This window comes from Lygodium microphyllum, chromosome 10 (assembly GCF_053477565.2).
Source record: "Lygodium microphyllum isolate KBCC chromosome 10, Lygodium_microphyllum_v1.1.10, whole genome shotgun sequence".
In the NCBI taxonomy this organism is placed as follows: Eukaryota; Viridiplantae; Streptophyta; class Polypodiopsida; order Schizaeales; family Lygodiaceae; genus Lygodium; species Lygodium microphyllum.
Genome location: NC_141144.1, coordinates 87,457,583 through 87,473,454, shown reverse-complemented (window position 1 = coordinate 87,473,454; position 15,872 = coordinate 87,457,583).

Genomic DNA, 15,872 nt, shown 5'->3' with positions numbered 1-15,872 from the left:
AATTCATGGCATTGTGGCCTAATATGGCCCTTTTTCCCACAATGGTGACAAGTAACATCTGCATTCCTACCACGGGATTTGCTACGTGACTTCCCACGAGACTTGGATCGAGATTTCTGAGAATCCCGTCCACGAGTACTACCACTGCCATGCTTTCCATATCCATCATTTTTGCCTCTAATTGTCATAGCATGAGACATACGAGAGGCATCCAAATTCTTACGATTAACCTCTTCCTGCAAAAGAGCACTCTCAACATCAGATAATTTCAAGGTAGCAGTAGAGGCACATAATGCAGTGCGGAATACATTCCATGACTCATTAAGAGTACCAAGAAAGAAAAGAGGAGTGATATCCTCTACAAAAGTGATGTCCTGTGAAGTCAAGTTCTTGAGTATAGCATGGAATATGCTCAAGTGAGCAAACATAGTCACATTCTCCTTCATGTGCAGAGCCATAAACTGCTTCAGCCAATACATCTGACTCGCTGGATTTTTCTTGTCATAGAGATTTTTGATCTTTTCCCACAACTGCCATGCACTCTGTTTTTCCTCAAAGACATTATAGTGAACATGTTCTGTGAGAGACAATACAATACTGGACTTGCATAACTCATCAAGCTCAAGACATTTCTCATCTGGCATAGTTGCAGGCGGATGCCCGTTTAACCTCAAAGGTTTGATCTGCGATTTTTGCACCAACACCTGCCAAATCTGGCTCTTCCAATAAGAGTAATTCGTACCATCAAGCTTAGTGATGTTGAAAATAGCATGATCACTGGACGAACTCGCCATAATGTAGGCTGGAAGACTGTAGACAGTTCAAAACTGCTTGCTGTTTACTGTAGAAAATGATAAAAAAATCATAAAAATCGAGGAAAAATGGCAAAGAAAGTGGAACCAAAGCTGCTGCCCACCAAGCACTAGTGAAAGTAAATCATTTCAGAGTGTTTTAGCATGAAAAATCCATGTCAATCCATACATATATACTTGCTGTAATAAATTTCAGATTTCAGTAAAAGAGAGCTAACAGTGCCAAAATCGGATCCCAAGGCAATCAGATACTGCCAAGACCAAAGCCGGCATCATGCGGGCATAGCATAATCATATGACGGTCGATAAGTAGGAATCCAATAGCCAAGTATGTCACACAAACATTTGCCAGTAAGTAGGCACACCCCCCAGGTAACGGGGCAAAGTGTTCCTGCCACTACCAAAACTTGACACAAGTAGGTGTTTGTTCACAAAGATACGGATCCAAAACTGAGAATTAGCTCATAAGCATATAGTGAACCAAGACATATGATGTATCATCCCAAAAGGTAAGAAGTTCCAAAGTCTGAAGTGTCTATAAATTGCTCAATAGCATGTAACGGCTCAATGCATAAAAGTACCACCTACTCAATGTTTGATAAGCTCTCAAGAATGCTCCCACTAGCACAAAAGCTATATGTACCAGCTCAAGAGCTCAAGCCAAGGCAAGACACAGTGTCAATGACATAAGTCTAAGACAATACATCAATAGTACGTCCTGAACATGTAGGCGGTAGAGCATCCATATGTAGCATCCATAAGCATGTAAGACATCAAGTACATCCCAAGATACAACTCTGGCAAGCCAATAAATAGCTCAAATAAGCTCCGAGAATCCAAGGTTAATCCAAGACCGAGCTCCAGTAGCAATAGGCTCCAAACAATGTAACTAGCATGTAGTAATGGCATAGGCTAAGCATATCAAGACCGGTCAGATATAAGCAACATACATGCCATAAGTACATCCAAGATGGAGCATCCAAATGCTTTGCAAAGCGAGCTCAAGCTCAACTAATGATCCCGAATCAAAACCAAGCTCTATGTCGAGCCCCAAGTGTCAATACATCACCATATAGGTTCGAAATATAGCCCGAAAAGCATATGCATAAGTATACATGAATAAAATGACTTCAGCCCAATTGTATACAATAGTGATTTACTGTTCAAAACTGAGAATTTCAGCACCAAAATCAGCTCCAAATGGTTGCCAAACAATAGGCATACATTCCCCTAACATCCGGGCATCAAACGGGACCAATCCGGGTATCAAATGACAATACCAAACAAGATGTAGCATCAAATGTCAGTGTAACACTATCATAAACTGCATGTGGAATGTTATGACAGTCCCAAAATAGTGTTAAATTAGTCCAAATGCTATGCCAACACATCAATCATCAAAACCAAGCATCAAAGCATGTTCATATGCACGAAATGGAGCCTTTCCAAGTGCCAATGGAGGGGGAGAGTTGCTGTTGTGACTGTCAATGCTGAAGACACATATGGGAGGGCTACGTGATTTTGCCAATTGTAAATGCTGGTCCTGGGGTTGCGAAAAATGGTGGCCAAGATTTGGAGGGGTTTGGTTAAAGCCAAGGAAGGCCTCAAATAAGCTCCAGTAAGTTTTGTTCAAAGGCAAGTGAGATATGAAGTAAGGGAGCTTCAATGGCGGCTGCCCGAATCTTGTTTACAGCATGTGAGACCCAAGAACTGAAGTAAACCCTGAAGAAAATGATCAAATACCTCTAATGTAATTCCACGAAGCTGCCCAACAATGGCAAGAAGGTGCTCGGGAAGCCGGGGAGTGACAGGAGCTCGAAGGAGTTGAATATGGCTGCCGGGAAGGAGACCCAATGCAAATAGGGAGTCGATGGGATGCTGAGAATGCCACGAACCAAGCTCAAGAGTCGAAAAGCAAAGCTCTGATAACAGTTGAGAGGGAGCGATGGATCGAAGGTTTGACTCGAGAGCTATGGCGGGGGAGCAAGAGCAAGAAAGGGAGAGACTAGAAATGGAAACTTCAACGGTCACAATGTGTGTCCGGGCATTCCTTTATTCAAGCTGTCACTAAAAGAATAAAGAATAAAGTGACTGTGACGGGCACCCGCCACTTGCAGTGTGCAGTGGCGGTGAATGTCAGTGTAGTAATACATGGGCGGCTAGGTAGAGGCGCCTTTATCCCCAACATTAGCGGGGGCATAAAAAATGAGAGCTAAAAAGATGAGTGGGTTGTCTCTTATCCACCCAGTCTCCAATCCTCACTAAGAGAGCTAAAGAAGGGCATCACCTAGCCAAAGGGAGGATGGGCTAGGACATCCCTTTCCTAAGTGAGTGCAAAGAACCAAAACACAACTTCATAAGGCAGAATTTGTAGCCCATCTTAAGGAAAATGAAGATGCTGAAAGGTTAAGGGAGGTGATGGCTCCTAATTTCTCCCATGAACATATATATACCAATAAGGATTCCCCACTAATAGAGTATATGGCAAGTCTTACTTAATAAGTTTAAGTATGAATGTAGAGGAAGAAATAGAAGAGAGTACATATGATCTAGAAACCATATGATCTAGACATCATATTAGAATATGAGAGAATATTAGAATATGAGAGAAGGAAGACAAGAGGAGAAGAGGTAGAGGAAACTTGCCATTATGTATTCATAGAATGCTACATAGAAAAAAAGAGACTCACTCATAGCTTATCTCAAAGAGATGGATTAGCATGAGGGTGTTGCATAATGTGTTCTTAGTGGCTCCCATTTAGGCTTGGTGATCTAGAGTGCTCTCATGTGCTTGTAATTGTGTTTCTTTACATCTCCATGGGCACCTTATATAGCCTCCATGAGGGATTGTATTAAGCTAATCTTCTTGATTAACATAATCCTAGATTATGTACGGAATCTTTGATAATATAAAAATAGTGGATGGGACAAGTTTCCACCTTGGTCATCATGCAAGAAGCCAAGGGTGGTCGTAAACAAGGTAGAGAAAGGGAGCTAGATTACAAGAGGTGGATGCCCAAAGCACATTATTATAATATATTTACAAGAAGGATGAAATGAAAAGTTGATGTGATAAGGATGAAAGAGAGAAGAAAATTTCTTGTAGCAATAGTCTGCACCTTTGTAACTTCAAATGAGTGAAAAATCTGAAAAAAGTTTCTTCTGCAACTTTGTAGACCAAGTCCAAACCAGTCGGGTCTATTAAAATTATTAAAAACGGCTTCCAAAAGTTGCTTTGACTTTACTTCCTTATATATATACATATAAGTATGTGATAGAGGGGGTCCATGCTTGTAAGCTTTTGTGTAAGATCCAAATGACACCATGATGTGGATATTGACTTGTGTACAAGGGTGAGGTGTTCTCTAATGATGGTGATAGATTCCAAATCTTGGTGATATAGGTGGAATCCAAGTGTAGTTGGAGGCTAGTCCTTTGAAAAAATCTATGCACTCACTTAACCCCTAGGTGTGATCCATTTCCATCTTCACTAAGATAACCCATCCCTTTTACCCTTTACATTAACATCCCTCCTAAGAACTTGTTTTTCCACTTGCTAGAGTTATTATAATCGAGAAGCAATGTAACATACCTAGTGTTTAAAGAGTAAACCCAAAGTGATAAGATGTAGGGTTTAAGCTATGGGTGAGGCTCTTGATAGGGGTTTTGGCCAAATTTTGTGGTAGAAATTCGGTTTGTAAAAAACTCAGATCACTAGATAAATACCAGCTAGACAACGATCCCTATAGCTTTGTAGAGCAGTTTGAGCAGGTCTGTGAAGCCAACAGTCTTACCAATCTCGCTCAGCGATTACAAGCTTTTGGCCTATGCTTAGGCAATAAGGGAAGGGCTTGGTACACTAGCCTAGGTGATGCCATAGAGCAGAATAACTTCAATGACCTCAAGAATATCTTCATTAAGAGATTCTTGGAGGTTGGGTACTCAGACAACCTGATCGTACAACTCATGAATGTTAAGCAGAAAGACAAGGAGGGCATAAGAGGCTATGTCACCCACGTGCAGAGTCTCTTCAAGAGGATTCCAAATAGTGAGCAACCCACCGAAAGAGCAGTTTCCATAGTCTTAATCAATGGGATATGCAATGAGGAACTCTACAAGGCCTTGGCAAGCAATTTAAGCTTGCAACAAGATGCACTAGCTAGGGTCTTTGAAGAGGCCATTAGAGTGGATGACTAGCTCAAGGGGAAAGAAGCTCTAGGAGCTCAAGCTGAGAAGAGCCTAACCCTAGAAACTTTGAGAGAGCTTCAATGTCAAGCAAAAGATCATGCCCAAGTACTTAAGACAAAGGAAAGGGCACTGCTGACCCAAGTCAGGAGCTAGCAAAGATGAAGATGGAACTAGCAAAATTACAAGAAATGATGAGATGACCAACAAGCCCTCATGTCCAATGCGTGCATTGTGGTAGCAACCACCTATCAGCCGAGTATTAGGACCCTAGGTCTTGACCTTGTGCTAATTGCGGTAGGTTCGGCCATGATGCCATACATTGCAGAAGACTACCAAGGAGAATTTCATACCCGCAACCCTACAATCAGCCTTACTTAGTGAATAGACCACCAAACTTCTTCGAAAGGGGAGCCCCATTGACTCTCTCAGCACACCCAATGATGCTAAACTAGCCACTCCTAGGATGGAGATAAACCCCATAGGAATACCTAAACCACGTGGACCCTACGTAACCCATCCACTGAGCGATGCTCCATTCCACTATGTGGAGGAGCCGAATGATGAAGAACTTTACGTGAATCCTTATGTCTCATATGATGAAGAGGGTAATCCGATCCTTATGGATTAAAGACCAATATCAGTGATGGTGTTAGGTAGAGATAGAGATAAAATCTTAGGAGGGAAGACCCAAGAGCCGATCTTGGACTTGCGGTCACCCAGGACATATCTCCTTGCGCTGCAAGCCCATTGCAACAAGGTAGCTCTTAGATGCGCGGAGTGTGGAATCACTCATCTTTTTGCTGATTGCCCTTGAGGAAAACCATCCTATAGTGTGGGAAACGAGCCATTTGTATGATTGGGGTTGTTTTGAGTTGAGACATTTATTGGAGAGGACACACCCATCCCGCTACATATCATGATCCATGTAGACAAAGTAGACTGGCATATCATTTCCAGGACCCAACAACTTGTACATAGCCTCAATCGGAAAGAAAATTCAAAGGCGAAGGAGAAAGAAAACTGATGCAAAGGTGATGCTAAAAACAGAGATTGCCACGAGCTACCTACTAGGAAAAAGGTGACAGATTCAAAGGTAGAAATGTTAGCTCCAAAGATGTCCGAGAAGGGGAGTCCAAAGGTCCAGGTGGATTTAATCACTTGGACATGGGGCCTATTGACATTGTTATTGGATGCAATTGGCTGAAAATCTTTGGTAAATTTACTCTAGATTTAGAGAAAATGCAAATGGAATTTAACTAGCAAGGATAACATATAGAATTGAAAGGCACGGACTACGAACATATAGAACTCATCTCCATGAAGAAATTGTGTAGGGAAATCAATGCCAAGTCAGGTATCTTCACTCTTTTATTTGCGAAAGTAGATACAAAGTAGTCATCAAATCAACCATATTCTTCTACAAAGAAAATAGATTCTAGATTGGAAGAGCTATTGGAGGAATAGAAGGATTTATTTCAGCCACCTTCATCATTGCCTCCAATGGGAGAGGTTGACCATCCTATCCACTTGTTGCCCAATACAAAACCCATAAACAAACCTCCCTATCGCTTGTCCAAGTTTGAGAGGGAAGAAGTGGAGTGACAAGTTAAAGAATTGTTGCAAATGGGTTTAATTCAACAAAATCAATCACTGTTTGCCTCTCCTGTGCTCTTAGTCAAGAAGAAGGATGGATCATTTCACATGTGCATTGATTATCAGGATTTAAACAAGTCAATGATTAAGAATATATATCCTATTCCTCAAATTGATGATCTTTTGGATGAACTTAAAGATGCAAAGGCCTTTATCAAAATAGATATTTGTTTGAGCTATCATAAGATTCGAATGATGGAAGGAGATGAGTTTAAAATAGCTTTTAGGATGGAACCCCAACCCAAAGCACCAACTCGAGGCCATTGAAAAGGTCAAGGAGTGGGTAAAAGAAGCCCAAGAGTACCTAAAGGATGCTGAGTCCATATTGGAAGATGAGATTGATGATCTCTCAAGCGTAAGCACACCAATCTCACCTCCACGACCTAAGTCCAGAGATGCAACTGTGTCACAAGTAGTGTCACTTAAACAGAGCCTACATGCTATGGGCCAGCAAACCAGTCAGGGCCATTGGCTAAGAAACACAGAATTAGAGAGAGAGGCAAGCAGTTAATGACCTCCTTACTACGCTAGTAACAAGGCTGATGACTCTAAGACTAGGAGATTTTCTTAGGCAACATCCGACGCTATGGCAAGAACTGAAGTAGTTGATTGAAGGACCAATGGAGAAAGGGGTAGCGGATCTACACAATCATGATGCGGTAACTTAGATACCTAGTCTGACATTACACTTGGTGCCCAAGTCCTTGCACTTCAATGATTTTTGGGAATGCACCAAAAGGCATGCAGTCTTACTGGTCCTAGCTCTAGGAGACACTACGAGAAAGGAAATTGTGGATATGCAAGAATGAGTTAGTGTACTGAACGATGCAGTACTCTAAGACTGGGGTAACCCACATGTTGAGAATGCTAGGTTTAATGTCACCCTAGCCAATGGAATGAAAGTGCGGCCATTTGGAGTGTTAAAGAATTGGCCATTGAAGATCTCATGGATCCAATTCTCTATTGAATTTGTAGTCATGAAGGGAGTGGACTATGACATCCTATTAGGCTGGCCCTGGATGTGTAATGCACGGATCATGGAAGACTAGGGAAATGGCTTGATGTTCTTAGGAAATTGAATGGAGGTAGTAAAGGTAGAGATGGATACATGGAAGACCACACTAGTTGACCTAGATGCCATCTCCACCATGTTGAAGGGTGATGTGCAAATTAGAAAATATTATGAGCTGTTGACCAAGTATATCCCTTGTTCTGAGGATGAGCGAGATTGGATGCATGTGCTAGCCATGATCGATCTGCCATTCTCGGATGATGAAGAGTATGAGAAAGCCACTAAGGAAATTGGTAAGCCTAGTGACACACCCTCAGTACTAGTCTTTTGCAGGATGGCTAGGAGCCTGCATAGACAACCTAGACATGTCCAGGTATGAGTGGCCACTATCATGAAAATTGAAGATGAAGATGAGAAAGTGGTAGCTCCGGCTTACCTGTGCATGACTATTGGTGTCAAGGAAAAACATGCCATTGATGCATTGATTAATGAGGGTGTTGACTTTAATATCTTAACTCATGATCATTAGACTCAAATCAACAAACCACAGTTACAGCACAATAACACCAAACTCATCCCATTTGGGGATTGATCATATGCACTTCTGGGAAAGTGTAAGGTTGCAGTCTCTATTGAGTCTGAAATAATACCAATGATCTTTTATGTGTTGCCAAATGCGAAGATGCAAGTACAGAATTGCCATTAGGATGAACATTTAAAAAGCAGACACTTTGCAACATAGATTACGACTCAGCATATTCACCTTGCTAATGTATGAATAGTCACCACTTTCAACAAGGGCAGCGCGGCTCCACCAAGGTCTGCAAAGCCACCAGTAGAGTAACCCACCACCATGTCTAAGGAGGGGGGTCGTGACTCATCACGGCCCTGCTGACAAACCTCAAGACAAGCAAATCACTGAAGCCAAAGCTAAGGCCTATGAACCAAAGCTTCAATGGATAGCTAAACATCAAGGCCTCCTACGTAGAAATAGACTCCCATGACCCTACAAGGCTAAGAACCTACACTCAAAACCTAAAAAGCCAAGAGGAAACTACTGACATTGACAAACTATCAAGCCATCCATGATGGGTCTCCAAGACCTTATTGCAAGCTCAAGGCTATTACGAGGGTAATACATGGATATGGGTGCCTAAAGCCAAGATGGCCAAGGGCACTACTCAAACATTTCCCTCAAGCTTGACCACCCAAAGCATCCAGACAAATTAAGCACACATGCCATAAGAGACTCAGGCACTGTGAAATCCATAGAACCTCAAAAGCTTGGGCCAAACTGAGATATCGACAATAATTGCAGCCCGCTATTACAACTTGCCTCAATCTAATACCACTTGTGCCCTTAAGGCCTCAGAAGCATCTAGTAGCGTGACACCCGCAGCTCTCGAGTTGATCCACAACCTCAAGAGAAATCCAAGCTGTAACAATCACCTCTGCTAAACTATCTAGTTTGGTCAAACCTCACCCATCTGCCAGCCTTAGACCCTCTTACCAGTGGAGATCCATTCTAACCTTGACCGTCAACCTAGCTGAGAATACATGCGACAACGTGGTTGCTTGCCTGAGATGCTTGGATGCCATGTTTACCATGCTTGCTAAGAGTTATGAATTGGCTGGACTTAGGTCTTACTTAGGTCTTTTAGATGAACCTTTAGAACGGAAGTGCACAACCTAGCTGAGAATACAGGCGACAACGTGGTTGCTTGCCTCAGATGCTTGGATGCCATGTTTACCATGCTTGCTAAGAGTTATGAATTGGCTGGACTTAGGTCTTACTTAGGTCTTTTAGATGAACCTTTAGAATGGAAGTGCGCACGCACCAATCTCAATTCGTATTTGTCAAAACTACCCAAGCAATCAAGGAACTCATCACCATCGATCTCTCCATTGAACAAGCCTACAAACAATGCCTAATCACCTCTTATGTCAAGAGCAAAGTCCTTGCCATGGACAAAGAAATTGCACAGCTTTGAAACACCCTGCTGCACCAATGACTCTTCTTTCCTACACAAATGGTATGCTCTTCGACTTCCATGGGAGCTAGAGGGCTACCAAATCATGACTAATGCTGAGCAATGACGTGCCATCAAAAACTTGGAGTATAATCCCACTTATGTAGCTTCAACCTCCTATAGGGTGTTGACCACCATTCGTGACCGACCCCTAGGAGAGAACATCATGGCCCACCCATACTTAGACCAAATTTTTGGGCAGAGGAAGAGTTACACATTGCTAGCAAGATCAACTCCGATGACTTCCTCACGGATGTTCTCACCTATATCACTCAAGTAGGCATCCGTCCTTTTGACATGGATTGCTATGCTAATCTCAAACTTCTATAATTAGCTCATGTGGAAGTGAGAACGCCGCAAGCCAGCGCTGAATGCCCTTGACCCCTTAAACCTTAATGCTAGGAAGGATTCTGGGGCAAGGTGGAATCAAACATGAACATGTAAGGTGAATGAAACACATGAATGAAACCTCCATCAATGACCAAGAGCAGAAGAAAGTGGATAAAAATCAACATGTGACTGATGAAAAGGCGTAAAATCTTTGGAATGAATGAACTGCTTGAAGGAAAAAATGCTCTTCTTTATAATTAAACATGTTATTCTTCCCTCAAAAGCATAATCAATTCTTGCTTACCTTTCTGCAAAAAATTAACTTAAGAACACTAATGGTAAAATATGGCATTATCACAGGTACCCACTATGGCAAGACAAGATAAAAGCAACAAACTCCTGTTTTATAGAAGAGGAATCCATAAGAGGTGAAGAGAAGAAAGAAAAGAGTTGAAGAGAAAGAGGTGGAGCTCAAGAAGGAGGAGGAAGAAGACATAGCTCTCACTATCTGCCTCTCTCAGTGGAGCAACCTTCGAGACAAGAGGAGTTGGCCCACCCCACCATGAGCCCACCCCGACATGAAGGTCCAAGTACAAGCTCCAAGGCACCCAAAGACTTGCCACTCCCAATGATGATCGAGGGAAAGAGAAAGGGTTTGATCCACCCTATCCCAACCGTCCTACTACTTGTCGCCCCAGTCTCATGGCACCCACCCAAGACTCCTCTACCACAGTAGATTAGCTAGTGGCATGGGTGCAGTTCCTAGTCAACAAAGAGGCGACTCAAGGCATGAGTGCAAGAACCCATGTGACAAAAGTAAGAAGATAGGAAACTCTGCAGATGCGGAATCTAGACGGGATCTCAAATGACCAAAGATAGAGGCATCTACAACCACGGGTCCTTCTACACTACCGTTGTCCATATCCTACAATGTCTATGTGCAAAAACTCCTATCTTAGCTGGAATGGGCAAATGAAGATAAGAAGATAGCTGTTAGTTGAGCTTGCGGCCAAAAGGGAGATGATGGAAATCTCTCAGTTAGAGAGAACCCATCAAGTGGCCATCTATCAAAAAGAGAGATCAAGGAGTTAGAAGTGAAGCTCGAGGAAAAAGGAGGAGGAGACAAGAGATGGCAAGCAAAACTTGCGGCATAAAAAACATGCAACCTCATGAGCATACAACGCGATTTCGATGAGTTGGTGACGCTATACAAGGATCTGAAAAAAGAAAATGAAAAACTCCAAGATACCATAGAGCAGCTAGCAGCATGTAGTAGAAGAAGAAAGAACCTTCGGACCTTGAAGATCAACATCGCTTGGAAAGAGAAATCAAAGAACAGGAGAGTTGATAAGGGTATTAGCCTCCAAGCACAATGAAAGACTAGAAGATATGAAAAAAAGGGTAGATGATTGGGTAAATATAAGTAAAGAAAGAGTGAGCGCCTTAGCCCACCCACTAGCCCTTGTAGAAGGCAACAAAGTGCTAGTAGAGCACACGGCAAAGGCCACAAAGGTGACCTTGAAAGCCCAACAATGTGCCTTTCTCCACACTCTCTTGGATGCAACACAGTTTGAAGAAGAGGAGGTTGTCGAGTCCTTACAGAAAAAGCTGGAGATCACTTGCAATACCATCTTCAACTTCAAGGGACAGATCCACTCAAGGCCAGTGTTAGGGAGAAACCCACTCCAACTATATCTTCAATTTCAAGGGCCTATCCATCCAACACCATCCCCCACAAGGGCTTATATACCAATTCAAAAAAGCCATCTAGCTACACCCATTCCACCTTCCAACTACTACCCATTAGTGCCATGGGACTAGCACTAGGCTAGGAGGGTGATAATGTTAACCTTAGCATAAGAAGAAAGAAAAAAAAGTGAAAAAGTGCAAATCGGGACCTAAAAGAGGTGGCCTAGAAAGGGAATTGGACACACAGAAGAAGCAGGAAGGGAAACGACTGAAAGAGAAAGAGCAACCTCAAAAGCTAAATCAAAGAAAAAAGCACATTTTTAAATGCAAGGTGTCCCTACACTTTTTATAAAAGAGCACTAGGATCCCTCCTCTACAAATTATAAAGGTAGATGGGTGGTAGGAAGGAAGCTAGAAAGATAGAAAGACAATAGGAAAAAGAGCCTTAGCCGGCCATGTAAAAAAGGGGATAAGGGGATGACCGCCCAAAAGGGAATTAGGGTTAGGGTTTTGTATATAAAGTTGAAAAGTAAATGAGGAGCTCACTCCTGTGTGTGGCCAAACGTAGCTCTCCTCTTCTTCTTCTTTGAAGGGAGTTGCAAGCTCAACCCTTGAGACTTACAGACCACATATTGGTCAAGCGTTTCAAGCCAAGCGGCCAAGACTACCTCACACATAGCTGACACACCCTCCCTACCTATGGGGTTTAGTGAGCTTACCTTGATGCTCGATCGAGTATCCTCCTCTCCCGTGCATGCCGATAGCTCCATGATCCTTGAGGCAAGCTCAAGCAACCTCAAGCCCTCTCCAACAAGCTCCATCCTCCATAGCTGCGCAAGATAAGAGAAGAGTAGAGAAGAGAAGAAGATGAAGAGAGGAGATGGGGAGCTTCCTCTCCTCGGTTCCTCACTCTCACACACTCACTCCCTCACTCCCACACTCACTCATTCCCTCTCTCAAGCACAAAAAGGCAAGAAGAAGAGAAGAAGAAGAAGAAGCTTTTTGCCACACATAAGAATGAGCTTCTCATTCACTTTTCAAGTTTATATACATGCCCTACTTTCCATAGGTGGTCATCCTCAATTTTTATATGGCCAAGCATGGCCTAGGCCATTTTTCTCTATTCTTTCACTTCGTAGCTAGTCCTACTGCCCTTCTAAGTTTATAATTTGCACAGGAGGTCACATGGCACTCTTTTACAAGGATTTGAGAGTGCCTTTGCATTTAAAGGTGCGCTTTCTTGCTTTTAACTCCTTCAAACTTCGGCGGCTGTGCCTGGTAGTTTTGGCGGTTGTTCCTATGCTTTTGGATTTTTTTTGAACTTATTATTATTCTGGGCGCCTTCTCCATGCCTACCCTACACCTTTTCCTACTTCTCAGATTTTTCTATTTTCTTGCTTTTTTCATGTTGCTAGTATTGTAGTAAACATTACTCCCTCCTAGCCGAGTGCCAGTCCCATGGCACTGATAGGTGGTGGCTTGGAAGGTGGTAGTGTTGGTGGCCATGTGGCCTTTTGAGTTTGTATACATGCCCTTGTCGAGGATGGTGTTGAGGGATTCATCCTTGAAATTGAAAATGGTGTTGAATTGGATCCCTTTGGAAAGGTGTCTTGACAAATATATGTTTTGTCTTGACAAAGATATGCCCTTGAAATTGAAAATGGTGTTGGGGTGGATCCATTGGTTGATGTGCTTTTTCCTTGATAAGGCCCGAACTTAACCTGCAAGGAAAAGTTGTGCACTTCCTAAGGGGTGTGTCTGCCTCTCCATGGTGCATGTAGTGCACGTGGCAGTGGAACTGGGAGTTGGGTCGGCAAGCCCACGGTGTTGTCCCACACTTGAGGACCCAGTTCCTGCATCCTCATGGGTGCAGTGTAGAGCTTAGGGTGACAAGTCTGGTAGTCTTGCCCTTGATGTGCCCTAAGCACGAGGTAGGGAAGGGGCTAGGTGGAAACCCTAGGTGCAGTGAATGTGGCACTCCAGATACTTCATGGGGAGCTCAAACGTTTACTTTTCTCTTTCTTGCACCTTTTTGTCCTCTAGTACCCTCTCTCTTTTCATTCCTGGTACTGGCCTCTTTTCTTTTTATTTTTTCTCTTTCTTTCTCTCTCTCTCTTTTTTGTTTTTTTTTGGATGACTTATTGATCATGACTACGATTGGAATACAAAAAGAGTTCTTATGCTGTATTCCTATTATCCTCGGATGGTCCACGAGGTGGCCTCAGGCACTTACTAAAAAATGCATGGCTTTGCAAATATTCTTTGATGCTAGCTCTTACCTTCAGAGGTGTTGATGACAAAAAGGGATGGTTACACCTTGTGAAGAGGGTATCGCTCATGTCCTCTAGGATTTCCATGTAGAAAGAGGAGAGTAAGGCCACCCTCATCATGAGCCTAGCCATGGCATGACTATCGATGCCTAAGTTGACATAAAAAAGAGCGGGGGAAGGTAGGCTTCCTTAGCTTGTAGGCTTTTGCTTAAGCAAGAACTTAATGAGCCTAACGTAATTAGAGGTTACTATAAATGCTGGGTTTGGACATGAGGAGAAATCCTCAAGGAAGCGGTTGATGGATGGAAGGATATCCTCCAATCTAAAAACCAAGCATCCCTCGGGAGTCCGTGCATTGACATTGTAGATTGTTGGAAAGTTAAGGGGCCTATGCAGGTTCCTATCATGGTTGACTCCATGTCTGCGGGGGGAAGGCATGTAGATGGGGTCATTCTGCTCTTCAGGCAATGAGCTGCAGAAAGTAGTCTAGGCATCAATGTTGGTATCCCAAATCCTCCTCCTCCACTTCGGTTGCACCTCCTAGCCTTGGACGGTCTTGGGAACTCGGTTCACCTTGTCCTGCCAATAGGTTCATGCCCCCATTTGGTAATTACAATGTTTCTCTCCTCTATCCATCTGTTGGCAAGGTCATTAGCCATTCTATTGATTCTTGCCACCGTCTCCAGGGGTAGAACACGATCCAAAGCTCGTAGTATGGTGAGTTGTACTGTTGTGCGTAAGGAAACCTTCTTGGCAATCGACAATGCATTGCTTCGTGGCCAAACCTTCCGCAATTTGCACAAGGCTTGGATCTTGGATCCTAGCACTCGGCACGGATATGGTTGCCTCCATAGCAGTGCACACACTGGACATGCGGTCTAGTGGGTCTCTTTACCAACTCCTGCAACCGTGCTAGCTCTATCCTGACTTCGACTAGCTATTGGTCTTGTACCGTGCTCTTGCCCTTATCCTACATGTCAAGGGCTGATATCTCACTATAGGTTGTGGATTTCTCTGTGGTTCTTTGGCTAAAGCCATCTTGATTCGTGCTTCTAGCGCTTCTCTCCCTAAGCTGGTCATCTATCCTTATTGCCTCATCGAAAACCCTAGCGAGCACATCTCTCTGCAAGCTCGAGTTGCTTGCCAATGCTTTGTAAAGTTCCTCGCTACAGATTCTATTTATAAAAATGACAGAGACCACTCTCTTATTTGGTTGTTCGTTGGTAGGGATTCTCTTAAATAGGCTACGTACATGAGTGACCTAGTCTCTAATGTCCTCTTTGTCCTTCTGTGACTGACATTCATCAGTCGGACTATGAGGTTGTCCGAATACCCTGTCTTTGAAAATCTCTTGATGAAGAGATCCTTCAAGCGATTGAAGTTCATTCGCTCTATTGTGTCTAGGCTGGTGTACCGTGTCCTTCCCTTATCACCCAAGCCAAGCTCAAAATCCTGCAAGTGTTGGGCGAGGTCTATGAGATTGTTGGCTTCGCAAACCTGCTCGAATTAATCCATGAAGCTATAGGGGTCATTGCTGGGATAGTACTTGTCCAATTACTTGGCCACTGTAGGGATCTTGTTGTGGCTCTTCACCCCCTGTGTGACTCCTAAGCCTGTGAGCAAAGAGGTGGCTAGCACAGTTGCACCCTGTTCTGCAGACATCTGCGTTTTCTATGAGCTGCTTGGTGACAAGCTCACTTAGCGTCAGGTCTACCTCTAGCTCCCTCTTCCTCTCTGTGAGAGGCTGCGGATCTAGAGCATGACACAAGACATGGTGGATGAAAGATGAATACCAAACTCATAATGACATGAATAAGTAGAGACAAACTGTTACACAAGTGAATTAGGTTCCAAGATAGATTGGCTTGGACTCATAAACACAATCTTG